The sequence below is a fragment of the Lissotriton helveticus genome, chromosome 8 (genome assembly GCF_964261635.1).
Source record: "Lissotriton helveticus chromosome 8, aLisHel1.1, whole genome shotgun sequence".
NCBI classification, from domain to species: Eukaryota; Metazoa; Chordata; class Amphibia; order Caudata; family Salamandridae; genus Lissotriton; species Lissotriton helveticus.
In genome coordinates, this window is record NC_136069.1 from 1,088,937,354 (window position 1) to 1,088,954,867 (window position 17,514).

The following is a 17,514-nucleotide window of genomic DNA, read 5'->3' on the forward strand; positions in this document are numbered from 1 at the left end:
CTAAGTGGGGAAGAGGGAACCTTCTTCAGACCCTATTCTCCTTCTTCCTTTTTTGGAACTTGTGTGCTTCTGCTCACTAAGGTGTTCCTCCACACATGTATTAGTTCTAGCAGGCGCGCAAGGGATACTACTGGAGTTAGTTTTTCTCTTGTTTTTTCTCTTGAGGCGTCCCTTATTGTATGGAGAGAAGTCCAACTACTCATATTCTCAAAACTCCATGACGTGTTTTCATCAAAAACTCAAGAATCTTTTCTGCATTGGCGCATCTAGAGGCTTCTCAGGCGCTTGCTGTTCAAATGTCGCAGTCCAACGCGGAACGCCTAGTTCAACCTTCAGGGAAGGTCAAGTCGAAGCGCCTCAAAAAAGATCCTCCATCACCGACAGGTTCCACCTCGGCTGTATCTATGGAGTTGTTGCTGGAGGAGATACGTGCTCTCCGACCTTTCATGGAAGAAACTAATTCCAAGCTGCAAGTTCTAACTGACAATTGGTCACAGATGGATGCGAGAGTAACTACAGTGGAACGCTCTATATCTTCTCTTCAAGAGTCATCCTCCAAGGTGACACACATGCAGTCGCAGATTTCCTCTCTCCAGAAGCAGGTTGAGGAGCTTGAAAACCGCAATAGACGCAACAACCTTCGACTCTACGGCCTGGCGGAGAATTGTGAGGGCAATGACCCCATTGCTTTCTTTAAATCATTCCTACCCAAGCTTCTTCACTTGCCCGAAGGCACCACGCTCAACATCCAACGGGCACATAGGCTTGGCCGCATCTCCTCAACTTCCTCTACTCCTTCACGACCAAGAGGTGTTATTATGTATTTCTTAGAATACACTGATCTTCTCAAAGTCCTCTCAGCGGCCCGTGCATCCCCTCGCCTTACATGGTCAGGTTCCACTCTCTTTTTTTGCGCAGGATTACGCCAGAGCCACAGCCAGCCGCCGTAAAGCCTTCTTGGATATGCGACCAGAGCTCCGATCTATTGGCGCCAGATATGGCCTCTTCCATCCTTGCCTGTTCAGAGTTACTCACAACAACAAAACAACGACCTACGAGGATCCTGTTTGTCTACGGAGTTTCCTGAACTCTGTGCAAGCGTCTGATATGGACTTATCCAATTCCTCATCAGCTTTTCCTCCATGACTTTCATATGTTGCTGTTCTGTTTTCTTGGTTAGTCTGCATGATTGATGCTGGCTTTTTTCATGTTCATACTTACCGAGTTGCTCAGCATCTTTTCTTTTATATGATTCTTTTTTAATCTCATTTGTTCCCTTATGTCTTTATCATATAGTTATATGTTGTTTACTATTTTCTGCCATTTCGTTTTTATTATTCAACTCCATCATGTCTCTTCTTTTCAAGTTTTTTGTTCTTTTTTCTTTCCCGCAGGTTTTACAACTTATAGTGTGTTTCCCCCTCGGTTTGGTGGTTCGCTTACGTTGGATGTTCTGCCTCCTCTAGTTGGCGCTCCCCCCTCAGTCCTTTCTTCTCGTCTCCTCTCCCCAGTGATCGTCCTTCCCCAGTTCTTCCCTCCGTAAGTATGTTCTCCCCTCTTTCCCTGTTGTTTGTTACTGCTTTTTTATCTTTCTTTCTATTCACTTCACTAGTTCTCATTGTTTCACAGGTGTCTTTCTTTTCTGGTCTTCGACAACTCTTATGCTGCAACTTTTTTCATATCTTTTTCTCTTTCACTTACATTCCTCTATTTTGTTTCCTCATTCAACTGGTTTTTACTACCACTTTTTTACTCTTTATTCTTCTTCCTTATTTTCTTTTTCAATCTCATATTGTATCACCTCCTCTTGACTCTCTTTTCCTTTTTGCTCTCCTTTCTCTACTGGGTTCTTCTTATATCCCTTTTTTTCTTATTGACATTTTCTTTTTTACTTCTGTGTTATGTCATTGAAAATAGTTACATGGAATGTTAAGGGCAATAATTCTCCTGTCAAACGACAGAGAATTTTGTCGCACCTTGCACGTTTAAATGTTGATATTGCTTTTTTACAAGAAACCCATTTGTCTGCTAAAGAATCTGTTAAATTGAAGAGAAGCTGGGTGGGAAATGTATATTATTCTCCAGGGGATGGTAAGCGTAACGGAGTAGCCATTCTATGTCACAAAGCTCTTTCTCACTCTTTGCTCGCTCAGGAATCAGATGATGATGGTCGCTGGACGTATGCTAAGCTCTCTATTACGAATGTTCCAATTTCCCTTCTAAATGTTTATGCCCCAAACTGCTGGTGATCCTACTTTTTGGTATACATTTTCCCGTCACATTACCAGATTTATTGACGATAACTTTATTTTAGCGGGGGACTGTAATCAGCCCCTTGACCCCTTTTTGGACAGAAATTCCAAGGCTCACTTTATCCCTAATAAGTCACATAAATCCTTCTCTCAAGCTATCTCCCAACATAAGCTCACTGATGCCTGGCGTTTATGTAATCCAGAGTTGCAGGAATTCACTTTTTACTCTCCATGTCATCATTCCCAATCCCGGATTGATTACATTTTTGTTACTCACATCATTGTCCAAACCCTTACCCATGCTGAGATTGGTCCGATTTTACTTTCAGACCATGCCCCCACTTTGGTTCAACTGGATATCCTACCCAAATCGGTTGGGCCCAAGCGGTGGCGCTTTAATAACTCCCTTCTCTTAGATCCCAAGTTTACTGCATCCTTTACTGAATTTTCAGATGATTTTTTTTTACTCAATGATACTCCCTCCATTCCCAAGCACACCATTTGGGACGCCTTCAAGGCTGCAGCAAGGGACTTCATAATTGGCTTTGGGGCAAAAAAACGGAGGGCTGCTCGCAGCTTTACAGCGGCTATCCTTCTTGATATTAAGAAACTGGAGCATTCTTATTTTACTTCCCGATCAGAGGAAAGTTTAACAGCCTTGATTAATGCTAAAATGAAATTTAACAAAAAATCCACGGATGATGCGTCTTTATACCTATTGAAATCAAGTGCCAAGTTTTATGGGGGCAAAAATAAGGCTGGAAAGGTTTTAGCTAATTATCTGAAGGTAAAGCACAATAAGTTGACTATTGACTCAATCTACGAAACTCACTCTGTTCTCAAACATACGGATACAGACATTCTTGCTGAATTTTCTGCCTTCTACAAAACTTTATACTCCTCTGAAACTCAACCCTCCTCTCAATCCCTAGACCACTTTTTCTCCAATATTCAAAAACCAGCTCACTTTCCGCTTGACCTGTCTCATTTAGAGCTTAGCATTTCCCAACAAGAGCTGCTCAAGGCACTTCAGACTCTCCAAAAAGATAAAGCCCCTGGGCCAGATGGCTTTACTGTTGAGTTTTTTCTTCACTTTTCAAAACTTCTCATCCCAAAACTTCATTCCCTCATTGACGCTTTCCTCACCTTAGGTTCCTCCTCAGGTTCTTTCTCTAATGCACATATTTGTCTCATACCCAAGGAGGGGAAGGACCCTCAACATTGTAAAAATTACAGACCAATTTCCTTGGTCAACATCGATTACAAAATATTTGCGAAATCTCTTGCAGCACGTCTCGATCTTCTCCTCCCGGATCTTCTGTGTGAAGAAAAGTCGGGCTTTGTCAAGAGTTGCTTCATTACTGACAACACTAGACTGCTATTTAATGTCCTATCTAAGTCCCGTCATTTACCCCATTCCCTCGCGGCCATTGCCCTTGATGCTGAAAAGGCGTTTGATACAGTTGAATGGACTTATCTCTTTCACACCCTTCGTTGGTTAGGTTTTGGTCCTAATTTCATTTCTCTGATTTCCTTACTTTACTCCAACCCACGTGCAGCTGTTTGTGCTAATGGTCAAATATCCTCCTTCATTTATCTGAAAAGAGGCGTTCGTCAAGGATGCCCCTTGTCTCCCTTTCTATTTAACTTGGCCTTAGAACCCTTTCTTTCTAAACTTCGTCAAAACCCCACCATTCAGGGCTTCCAGATATCAGACTCCGAAATCAAGCTAGCCGCATATGCGGATGACATCCTTCTTTTTATCTCTAACCCCACCGATTCGATTCCCGCCTTCCTTGCTGAAGTACAGGACTATTCCCAAATATCTGGTTATAAACTTAACAATGATAAATGTGAGATCCTTCCCTTGACAAAATTCACATTTAAGCCTGATTTCGCCGCATCTAATTTTACATGGAAGTCCTCCCATATTAAATACCTTGGATTACATATTACTCCTATCATCCCAGATACTGTCTCCCGTTGTATGTCCAAATGCATCCAAACATTAGTAGATCTAACGTCCAAATGGCATCCTCTTTACCTGTCCTGGTGGGGCCGCCTTGATACTTTTAAAATGATGTTATCGCCCATAGTCCTCTATACTCTTTCTAATATTCCAGTCTCCGTTCCTTCCAAATTTTTTAAAAAAATTAACTCCATTCTAACGTCCTTTCTTTGGAATAAAAAGAGGCCTCGAATGTCTCTAGCTCGACTGATTCGTCCTAAGACGGAGGGTGGAGTCAACTTCCCAGACTTCCCCGCTTACCATAAAGCGTTTCAATTACGACAAGCCTCCTTCTGGTTGCAAGACCCTAGTACTCCCTGTCCTTTATGGGCTAAATTTGAACGTCTTCTTCTTTCTCCTTTTTCCTTTGCTGAATATCTTTCTTTCTCTCGTAAACCCTCTTCCATCTCCACTCCCATTCATACATTTACTAACAAACTGCTCCTATCTTCCTCCCATTCCCTCCCCACGACCATTGCTGATTTCCTTTCCTCTACCATCTGGCATAACACTGCTCTACTTATCCGCAACAAACCCTTTTTTTGGAAAACATGGCATCGCAAGGGGCTAGTATGGATCTCTCAACTCTTTTCTCAATCCTCTTTCCTACCTTTCTCCACTCTCCGCTCCCTCTATGACTTACCTACCTCCTTTGCTCGTAATTATCATTTACTTAGGGACGCAGCACTGACAACCTATATTCGGCTCTCTCAGTTATGTCCCCCTCCTGCTTCTCCCACTCTCATTTCCTTACTTCACTCCTTTTTACGCAATGCTCCAAAGGCTGCCGCTATTTACAAATACCTTCACAACATCGACTTTATTAGACCTAAGTCCAAAGTGGAGGAATGCTGGGAACATGACCTCTCCACGTCCTGGCCAATTTCACTTTGTGACAAGATCTGGATCAAGATCCGTAAATCCTCGAGAGCAGCAACTTTGACACAATCTTTGTTTTTTATTTACAACAGACTTCTTTACACACCCTTTGACCTCCACAAACGCTTTCCAAACACTTCGAACACATGCTGGTCTTGCTCCTCCCTACAAGCCACTTTGTTTCACATGTTATTCTTATATACCTCTGTTCATGGTTTTTGGTTACAGGTTTGGGCTCAAATCAATCTGATTTTTCATACCCGTATCCCCTTTTCTCATACACACATTTTCTTAGGCAGCCTTTCCCCTTGCTGGGATAATGTTGAACTAAAGCCTCAGATTATCGATTTGCTACTGGCTGCTGCATTCCAGCAGATAACGGTAAATTGGAAGGACTTCTCCAATATATCCTTTAAGGTTTAATAGGTTTAATGTCTGCCATAAACATAGACTTGATACTGCTTTTGTTTTTCCGGCCCGTATGGCTGCAAAGCATATGGACTTATGGCTCCCTGTCACGCTTTACTTGGATGCATGGGCTAATAGTTTGTTTCGTCCACCGTCCTCGCAACAGGAAGTTTCCAAACCTCCTTAAATGCTCATTGCATTCCATTTTTCTTCACTGTATCATCTCTATGTTCCTTTCGGATATTTTCATGCTTATTATGATTACTGTTTTAAATGCTTTTTCCTTTTCTTTTCTTTTTATTTTCTTCCATTGCCCAGATTTACCTTTTGTTATTATTTACGACTGTATGTTTGTTTTATTTCTCACAATTTTCAAGTTTATATTCCAATTTACTTTGTTTTGACACCTTGTTTTTCTCTTGTCATTATCAAATAAAATTTTCTTGAACTTAAAAAAAAAAAAAAAATCCCTGGCCCAAATAATGCACATATCATGCAACAGATCATCCGGCAGTCTGATGAGATCCTTCTGTAAATTCATCATTACTCTGACTATTTACTCTTTAGGAATGTTATTATAAAAATGTAGCAAGGCGACACAATACTTTTAGTCCACATGTTTTGAGAGTTAACTTATTGACCCCAGCACAATTGGATACATCAATACAAAGTCTTCCCTTATTTCTTCCATGAACTGTAGTGGCCGCTGGGGAATGGAAAGTTCGATACCTAATAATATGTATTTCATTGACCAGCGATGTCTCTTGTACACACAATATGGAGAACGTTTCAACAAAAATAAACCAATGAGGATCAACTATTTTCGAGAACAGCTGTGCAACATTTCAGAAAAGTATTTTACATGCAGGCAACTTTTTACCTTGTTCCCCCTTTGATGTTACAGCAGGAGTGTGTCTGTTTGCTTTTTAGTGGTACTATTCTGTCCCGTTAAATCAGATGTGTATCAAAAGGTTAGCCAAGGGCTGATCCCTACTCTTTCTGGTTCTCTTATCAGCTCATCTCCTTCCTGAGATGTACTGAGGCCCCTTTGAAGTGTACTGGAGAGACTGACTGTCTCATCCTCCAGTGTATCCCATCAAGCTTACAGAAATGCAGCCATGCACAAATCTGTCTGGAGGGATTCCTCTACCTCCTCTCTTCATGCTTCTCCATCTAGTCATGGGTTTTCCAAAATGGAACCCAGAGTCTTCCATGTATTGTATCCTTCACAGGCATACATATGTCTTGCACATGCATATAGCATTCTGCAAAGCGTAAACCCTTCATGTACTGTACTATTTGCAGGCACACATACACCCACTACATGCATATAACATACACATACTGCACAGCACTACATCCTGTATATATTGTACCACTCACAGGCACACATACACCCAGTACATGCAGACAATCTATACACACTGCACAGCACTCCATTATCTCTGTATTGTTACATTCACGGGCACCAATACGTTGAGAATATGATACCACACATGCACTGCGCAGCACTATACACCAAGCTGATGTAAGCCAAGGGTGAGTTTTAACTTTAAATAAGTGTGCCTATAGGACTCACTGCAATGACACAGTTAATATGGCTCTGTTCACTCCTACTGATCAATGAACGGTATGCTGCGCCACCACACTCAAATTGCTCTGGGTAAAGACTTGATACAGGCCTATGTCATTGCACACACAAACGATCCGTGTTTGCCTTTCACAAGAAAAATCCACATTAGGAATAAAGACATCATTACATATGTGGCACAAAGGGAAGGGGTGCTCGTCCATCACCACACAAGGGACTTTCATCCTACAGGCATATACAAAAGTTATTTTTCAGAAGGCTCACAGGTCAAATAGGAGCTAGGCTCAGATCAAACAAAATGCTTCTGACCGAGCTGAAACAATATAATCAGGGTTCTCCTTTCACCACATTGCCTCTTCTATACTACGAATTGTCATTCACTCCTAATAATGAAAGTGAAAATGTTTTGGAGGAAAATCTAGAACGATAGGCGTATAAATCCTGAAGTAAACTAGAATTGGCAAAGATGGGTCTTTATAAGCAACAGTATTGGAATTGCATAGAGGGGTAAGGCTAGAAGGGTTTTGTGCTGTCAGGACACAAACCTATCAAGCGTTTGTCACTACCCTAGAAGGTGCAGAGAGCCAGGCCAGTCTTACTTTGGTCTGAGGCATGACCGGAATAAGGCCACCTGACCGATGGTCATACAGTTTTGAAGCCTTTGGGCTAATAAGAGGAGACTGTGGTGCACATTCCTGCTCATGACTGTAACCTCAATCACAGAAATAGAATCACTGACAAAATATTGAGTGACAAAACAGTGTGTTCCCAAAATATCAGGACATAGATATCGATGTCATAAATATCGACATCCTATCTTCATAATGGTGAATACTAAAATATCGAAAAAAATAGTTGTTAAAAATATCGAAGTAAAAAATATTGTTTTTTATAATGTATAAAAATAATGTAAGATAAAATAAATAATACATATAACTATTTGTTTGCTTTATTAGAAAATGTTAGCAATTATAAGTAATAATGTAATGTAAAAATAAATTAAACATACATATCTAAAATGTAATATATATATGTACTTAATAGTATTTAATGAATATTTATTTTTATAAATTATAAAATGTTAGATACATACACCTGTAACATTACAAAACAAAAAAGATGTATATATATGTATATATATATATATATATATATATATATATATATATATATATATATATATATATATATATATATATATATATATATATATATATATATATATATATATATATATATATATATATATATATTCGATCCAAAAGTCTTTGCAAAGGGGGGCCCCCGACCCTGGCAGGGTGGCCTCAGCTACACAGGCACAGTGGAACCTGCAGCAACATCGTAGATTCCAAGAAAAAGCAGAGTCCTGAGTGCAGGAGGAAATGCTGCTTTAATAGTGACACACAGTAACTTATTACTTTCCAGACCCGTTTCGACAATTAAATTGCCTTAATCATTGGTGAGCAAAAGGAAAGAAGGACTGCTTCGAACTGTATGTCTATTCCTTCATTGCCTTCATTTCCCAGAGTGCATCATGATTAATCAGGTAAGTTCGATTTTCATTTAAACACTGTTGCAATCTGGGAAATGAAGTCCTTCTTTCCTTTTGCTCACCAATGATTAAGGCAATTTAATTGTCGAAACGCGTCTGGAAAGTAATAAGTTGCTGTGTGTCACTATTAAAGCAGCATTTCCTGCTGCACTCAGGACTCTGCTTTTTCTTGGAATCTACGATGTTGCTGCAGGTTCCTCTGTGCCTGTGTAGCTGAGGCCACCCTGCCAGGGTTGGGGGCCCCCCTTTGCAGAGACCGCGGGTGAGCTGTGCTTATGACGGAACGGTTCCGTCACGGCCCGCCCGCCTAATAGAACCTTCAGCGCAGGCGCGGAATTCGCGCCGCGCAGGCGCGGCGAGCGGGCCGTGACGGATCCGTTCCGTCACCAGCACAGCCCACCCGAGGCTCGTGACAGAACGGTTCGGTCACGAGCATGGGAGGGGTTAAAGATTGTGTGGGTTCTGCCAAGGTAGCATGTTTGTTTGCTCTACTTCCTCCCTCTCACGTGAGGCGTATTTATAGGACAGCAGGCAGTATTCCCGCATTTAAAATGGTACATGGCCACGTGTCAACCTCACTGACATAAATAGGGGTAAGTAACAGGCTAACAGGCTAAAAATGTGACAGACAGGCACACTGCAACATGCAAACATTAAAAAATTCGCAGCTACGTTTCATTTGTATTCTCTCTTTTGTTTTGCATCCATTTAGTATTTTCAGTTTTTTTAAGAAAAGGAAGAATCAAATGTTTTCATTTTCTTTTAATACCATTCATATGTTGAGTTTGAAGAAAAGCGTTTGAAAAATACTTAAAAGGTTAATTCTACCCTGTTGCAAGCACTCAGGCCCTGGCTGCCTTTGGGCTGCTTATCCTGTTTCTATCTCAAACTGCTGATTGCGACCTTAAAACGGAGTAAAACACGCACAATTAACACGTTGTTCCTCACTACGGAGTCTAGACCTGAGAATTAGCTGTAAATAGTGCACCCGCTAATTACCTTCCCTTCACAAAAGGTAGCAATGTGCAATAACTATAGGGTCTGATTCTGACCAGTAATCAGACTCTAAATGGTACTGCATTGGAATCAATCGTTCCTGCCAAATGAACAATAACAGCAGAAAGGAAAGGAATGTGTTATTGTAATTGATTCTTTTAATAATAGTCGTAGTACCACTTTAACCTTTGAAGCCCTTGATACTACTTAAAAATGTTTCTTTCTTTTTGTATAAAGTCATTATTTATCAATATGCTCCTCAATTAGTCTCTAAGACTGACATGGATTGAAGAGAGTGATGGGACAAATTCTCTTCCTCCCAAGCATTTCTTTCCCATACTCTTCATTTTGCAGCAGAATTAGCGTTGAAATTGGACTGCAAAGACCACAGAAACCATCCATCAAGATTAGATTTGCCAAGGACGTGATTGAAATATCAATAGGCTACCAGCAGAGCATTGCAGCTAGTGCAGATTTAGAAACCTCATACATTTATTTAATCGCACATTTTCCAGACAGGGATACTTTTTCTGATAATGAATTATTTAGCAAAATGAGAAAGCATATTTAATTTCAGGCTTATTGGTTATATATATTGAAACACAAGCATTGCTTCTAAGGTATGAAATTTACAAGAAACTGTTCAGACAAAAAATAAATCCAGTATCTGGAACACTTGAAGTTGCAGTGGCACTGCTGAAGCAAATATAGAGTAAAATAATGCAAGCAGGAAGATGTTGTTAATTGTTTTCAGTATGGCTAGAGGCAGCTTTAGATGCTAGCCCGAACTTATGAAATCACAATAAATTAATTTATCAGTGTAGAGAGCGTGGCTTTGGCTCTGTCCCTTTGTTCATTTCCTTTATGTAAATTTGATTGGGAAGCAGTTGTAATAGACCATTCGTGAAGTCATTCCATTTCCCAAAACTGATAGAAACATTGTGAACACAGACTTGGTGTCAAATACAGTTGAAAGAGGCTTTGATGGTGTAACCCAGTGACAAATACAGTTGACAGAGTTTTGCATGGCAGAGGCTGCAGCACCTTGACAAGTGCAAAAGGAAGGTGTTCGCATGGTGAACTTACTGACCACAGAAATAGGAAAGGTTTTTCATTGTGATCTCTCCGACAAATACAATAGGAAGGGGTTTACATTTTGATGTCTACACTGAAGTGGTAACAGTTCCACTGGAGTGGAGAGAAGGATCAACCAAATTTGGTCACAAAGATAGAGAAGTTATAGAGATAGAAACAGTGCTTGTATGTCGCTCTCTTGATTGGTTGGTGTCAGGTGCGGAGAGGGAAATCCTCCTTTTATCTAGAGTGCCCTCAGACACCCTTGCGAGTGTTATGTATCATCATGGGGCGTTGCTCCTTGTGTGGGCGGCACTGCTGTCCCTCACGGTCCCCGCAGGGGGGCTCTTTAGCATAGATCTTTTTAGGAGGTGCCGCAGTTGTGTTTGTGGGTGTGAGGGCCTAGGGAAGTTGAGTGAATTAAAATGACCAATTGGTGCCTAGAACCTGTTTTTAATCAAGGGTCCAAGTGGTCAATTAAAAGGGTGTACGTCCTGGAGAATCCCTGTCAAAGCAAATAAAAGGGGCGGTTGTGTAACTAACCGCTGCTCACAGGACGGGCACTCTGGTGAAAGAAGGTGTAAAATGAATTAGGTCAACATGTTTCGCGCTCTCTTGTGGTCCCTAACGGATCCATACGAGCTTCGTCAGGACCAAAAATAATCTTAAATAACAGTGTGTGAAAAAAATGTCAGAAAAGTAACAGATACCAGACCCAGTGCCCGTGAACCTGTAATACCTTATTCCTCAAGGTCTCGAGCGTCTTCGCGCTGATGGCTACCTATAATCTAGGTGCTCATCCCCAACCCCTTAGTACAGATGTCGGGGCTCCATCGGCATCTGATCGGTGGAAGGCAAAAAAAGTGTCCGCCTTGCCGCTACTCTGCCACCTACCCTGCCAAAATGGTATGCCGGGCTGGTAGGAGTAGGCTTGCTCCCGGCCACCTATATCCTGGATATAGGTGGAGGTGAGCACATGAGGAGCAACGCCCCATGATGATACACAACACTCGAAAGGGTGTCTGAGGGCACTTTAGATCCAAGGAGGATTTCCCTCTCCGCACCTGACACCAACCAATCAAGAGAGCGACATACAAGCACTGTTTCCATCTCTATAACTTCTCTATCTTTGTGACCAAATTTGGTTGATCCATCTCTCCACTCCAGAGGAACTGTTACCACTTCAGTGTAGACACATATATCTGATGGAGCATTGGTACTGGACCTCGTTTTCCTAATTATGCTCCCTGTCCGCCCTCTTTTTTGTGTTAGGGTTTACATTTTGATCTCTCTGACTAGTATCATAGGAAGGGAGTTTACGTAGTGAATTCCATAACAATTGCCATGGTAAAGAGCTTTACTTTATTTATCACTTACACACCTCCTTACACAGATCTCTAGCTTTGGAGGTCCTACAGAGGTCTAGTTTGTATTGTGTACATTTGACATGCTATGTTTAAGTGCTACAGTTTGGTGCTCGTTTTAGTCCAACCGTAAGATGAGCCCAGAGTTTGGGTTCTGTCCTTTTGTTAATTATCTTCATTTGATTGGGTTGAAGTTGTGGTTGTCAACCATTACTCATAACTGATAGAGACACTTTTAACTCAGGATTGAATTGAAACATTGTGCAATCCTGTAACACAAGCCATAGGAAGTGTTTTACAGTGTGAACTCTGACGAATGTATTAGGAAGTGGTTGTAGATCATGAACTCTTGGATAAATGTAAAAGTGGGGAGTTTTACATTGGTACCTTTTAAAGCAAAGAAATACTTTTACTTTTTTATCTCTGATCAATGAGCTTTGTTTTACACAGCTCTCTATATCAGGAGGAGGTAGAGAGCAGGTTTTTTAAATTAAAACATCTTGCTGAACTTTTAACCATATAGGTGTACTGAGTGCCTTTCAGAGTTCTAAGTTATGAACACACCACCCCCACCTCACTGAGTAAGCCTTCGTCTTCAAAGCATTGCTATCCTTAGCTTCAATTGCTAAAGGGGTGTAGTTGATACTCAGTTTGCTTCCAATAGTAAGGTGACCCCAGGTCATCGGAGGTAAAAGATTCCAGTTGTCACAGTTGAAACAAAGCACAATCTAACTGGCCTGGAATCACCTGGGTCAATTCCCACATGAACTGCAATTGATTTGTATTACGATTGCCAACTGCACTGACAGAAACCAGCTCTTCTACTATTCATCTCCCAGAGTGCAACTTGCTTTGGCACTGCAAGCTTCAATGGCTTCAATGTCTGTCTCTGCAGAAAGAAAAACAACATTCATGATCCACATTACTCTCTCAGGATTGAGTACTCCTAAGATGACCACCTCATTCAAAATTAATGTTGATGCAGCTTGTTGAGTGGTCTGTGCATTGTGCTTATTGCAGTAAACCAACAAATGACTGAGTGTGCTCTCTGCATTTCCCCAGTGTTCATTGCAATAACCATTGGTTTGAACACTGGCACGCTTTCCCCGAAGCTGCTGCTCTTCTATCTCAGTAGGTGATGACAGTGGTGGGTGGAGTGTGTGCTGCATGACACTGGGTTATCTAGTGCACAGGTATGGCACTCTTTGATGCATGGTCGAATAAGCGCTCTGCAGCACATGCACATTCAAGATATTTTGCCTCATGGTGAACCAACTCATCCCATCAAGCTCACTGCAAAACATGTATGTCCTGCATATGAAGGACATTTTGTTGCACTTGCATACTTAGGGTCCCATTACAATGTCAGTCGGACCCCCACTGACAGGCTGTCAGTAGCGGTCCAACTGACAGACTGCCCTTCAGTCCGGCCGCCAGATTACAATGCCGGTGGTCAGACCCTAGGAGGTCGCGGGGAAGACCCCACCTCCAACACGATCAGTGATCCTGTCTGGGCAGCAGTCGGAATCATAAATCCGAATGGAGGCAGTGCCGAGGCAAGCACCACCATCAGGATTACAATACCCCTTTCCAGCAGCCCTTTGATGTTGGATAGACCACTTCTGAAAAGACTGTTGGAAAGGGACTTTGGGGGCTCCAAACAGGGTACCCATCCATCTTGCGCCACTGTAAAGTGGCTCCCTCACACACAAATGCACCATGTGTCATGCACCATATGGTGCATGTAACACAGTGGATGGAGGTGCACAAAGTGGTCATTTACACTGTGGCTTGTGCTGCAGCCCTCTTCCTGGGCAGTTTCCGACCAACAGTCTGGTGGTCGCATCGTAATTAGCCAGTCAGACCGCCACCTGCTTGTTGGTTGGTCGGTCGGTCTCCTGACTGACGTTATAGTGGGTAGAGGTCTAACTGCCCACTATCAAAAAGAGGCCCTATTTGTATACACACACAGATCTCTGGGAGCTCAGGTTTTTGTGCACTTGTATCAGAGTGGGGTAGGGAAATTAAAGAAGTACACAGTGTGCACTAAGCCATGGCCACAATATTAACTAAAGGAAACTTTTATATCCTTTTTGGAAAAATAAAACATCATCAATTTCGCCAGTAGTCCATATCCCTTATAGACTAGACGTCTCAAATGACCGAACGTACCCTCATATCTCTCACAGATGACCACTCTGTCAGAGCATTCTGACACCCTCCCAAACTAGCAATGTTGCACTCCAGATAACACTCCCACACCAATCAGAGAATATGTCACACATTATTGGAAGCACTCTCACAGCCCCCACAAGCTAGCACTCACAAACTAATGACAGCACTGTTAAATGCTCCATGCTATAGCAGTCTCCCGCCACTGACTGTACTGTCACAGCCCTCACAGACTACCAGTCACATACTACCAGCAGCACTCTCACAACCCTCCTAGACTAACGACAAATACAATATGTCTTTCTGATAACTGTAAGTGACTCCTCACTGTTAGTGTGTTTAGCATTATGGATGGCTGAGTGGTTAAGTACAAAATATAGGACTCACTCAATGGGTGGAATTTGGACTTGGCCTAGTTGGCTAAAGTTCACTTACACATTTTGCTATTCCCCTAGACCGTTTTCCTGACAGAGAGCTGTGAAGTTAGATACTGTAGGTACTTGACACTGCTAATCAGTGTGCAAGTACAGATGTTACCTGTATAAATTGTAGTGATGTTTGGTTGCCTCTGATTGGTACGGCTGCCTTACTAGCAAGATCCCTAAGTGAGGTACACTGTGTGCGCCAGAGCTAGTACTAAAGAAATGCACAGAGAGGGAACAAAGGTCTACGGTGTAGGGCCTGCGCCCATTGTGGTAAATTAGAATGTTGTCCTGACAAGTGCTACCACTTGTCAGGCGTTACTTTCCCTTTTGCATGCACATGGGCACCACTTTCGGACGCCCTGGGTAATCCCAAGGCAGGGTGCAGTGTAGGTAAAAGGCAGGACCTGTGCCAGTTTGGGGGCTAGGCCCTGGCAGTGGAAAATGTTCCATTTCATGTTCCCTGGTGAAAGGCCATCCTGCCCATAGGACAGAATGGGGGCGACTGGGTGTAGTATTGTTAGCCTAGTTTCCCAAGAATTGGAAATGGAACAGTGAAGTTTGGTATGTCTGAACTCACAGCGTCATAACGCATCTTTTTGGGTAGATGGTTTTGTCGCTGTGCGTCCAGAAAAGGCTGTTTGAGAAAATAGCTGAGTTTGTGCTTTAGACCTTTTTTGCATGTCTCAGCAGAATGTGAATTGCCTGCCTAGATCTGGGAGAGGTGTGAAAGACTGAGGGAGGTCAAGCCCCAGGGGAGGGGTGGAGATGGCGCCAGGCTGCCCTGTATCTGGAGCGGGGAGAAAGAGAGGCTTTGTGAGGTGAAGATGATTCAGAAAAGGGGGTGGTGATGAACAGAGTGCCTGAATTAAGCAGACCACTCTTACCCAGTCCAAAGATCAGGGCTTGATCCATCACCGTTTTTTAGCTCACTGCACCATCCCAGCTCAGAACTTGGCTATATGCAAATTAGTCTGTTCCTGTCCCAGTGCATGATGGGAACAGGGCAAACCAAACTACCAAGCCAATTCTTATACTGGGAAGGAAACAAGCTTCCGGGGACCGGTTTCTGCCATTTCAGGCGTCGTCGGCCCGGCTTGCTTGAATCCTGATGGTGCAATGAGCAAGGGACTCACATCTGAGTATACCCTTCCACGCTTATGGTGGACAAAATGATTCAGAAAAGGGGGTGGTGATGAACAGAGTGCCTGAATTAAGCAGACCACTCTTACCCAGTCCAAAGATCAGGGCTTGATCCATCACCGTTTTTTAGCTCACTGCACCATCCCAGCTCAGAACTTGGCTATATGCAAATTAGTCTGTTCCTGTCCCAGTGCATGATGGGAACAGGGCAAACCAAACTACCAAGCCAATTCTTATACTGGGAAGGAAACAAGCTTCCGGGGACCGGTTTCTGCTATTTCAGGCGTCGTCGGCCCGGCTTGCTTGAATCCTGATGGTGCAATGAGCAAGGGACTCACATCTGAGTATACCCTTCCACGCTTATGGTGGACAAAATGATTCAGAAAAGGGGGTGGTGATGAACAGAGTGCCTGACTTAAGCACACCACTCTTACCCAGTCCAAAGATCAGGGCTTGATCCATCACCGTTTTTTAGCTCACTGCACCATCCCAGCTCAGAACTTGGCTATATGCAAATTAGTCTGTTCCTGTCCCAGTGCATGATGGGAACAGGGCAAACCAAACTACCAAGCCAATTCTTATACTGGGAAGGAAACAAGCTTCCGGGGACCGGTTTCTGCCATTTCAGGCGTCGTCGGCCCGGCTTGCTTGAATCCTGATGGTGCAATGAGCAAGGGACTCACATCTGAGTATACCCTTCCACGCTTATGGTGGACAAAATGATTCAGAAAAGGGGGTGGTGATGAACAGAGTGCCTGAATTAAGCAGACCACTCTTACCCAGTCCAAAGATCAGGGCTTGATCCATCACCGTTTTTTAGCTCACTGCACCATCCCAGCTCAGAACTTGGCTATATGCAAATTAGTCTGTTCCTGTCCCAGTGCATGATGGGAACAGGGCAAACCAAACTACCAAGCCAATTCTTATACTGGGAAGGAAACAAGCTTCCGGGGACCGGTTTCTGCCATTTCAGGCGTCGTCGGCCCGGCTTGCTTGAATCCTGATGGTGCAATGAGCAAGGGACTCACATCTGAGTATACCCTTCCACGCTTATGGTGGACAAAATGATTCAGAAAAGGGGGTGGTGATGAACAGAGTGCCTGAATTAAGCAGACCACTCTTACCCAGTCCAAAGATCAGGCTTGATCCATCACCGTTTTTAGCTCACTGCACCATCCCAGCTCAGAACTTGGCTATATGCAAATTAGTCTGTTCCTGTCCCAGTGCATGATGGGAACAGGGCAAACCAAACTACCAAGCCAATTCTTATACTGGGAAGGAAACAAGCTTCCGGGGACCGGTTTCTGCCATTTCAGGCGTCGTCGGCCCGGCTTGCTTGAATCCTGATGGTGCAATGAGCAAGGGACTCACATCTGAGTATACCCTTCCACGCTTATGGTGGACAAAATGATTCAGAAAAGGGGGTGGTGATGACCTGAGTCCCTTGCTCACTGCACCATCAGGATTCAAGCATGCCGGGCAGAAGACGGCTTTAATGCCAGAAACCGGTCCCCGGAAGCTTGTTTCCTTTCCAGTGAAGAATTGGCTTGGTAGTTTGGTCTGCCCTGTTCCCATGATGCACTGGGCCAGGGACAGACTAATTTGCATATAGCCAGGTTCTGAACTGGGATGGTGCAGTGAGCTAAAAAACGG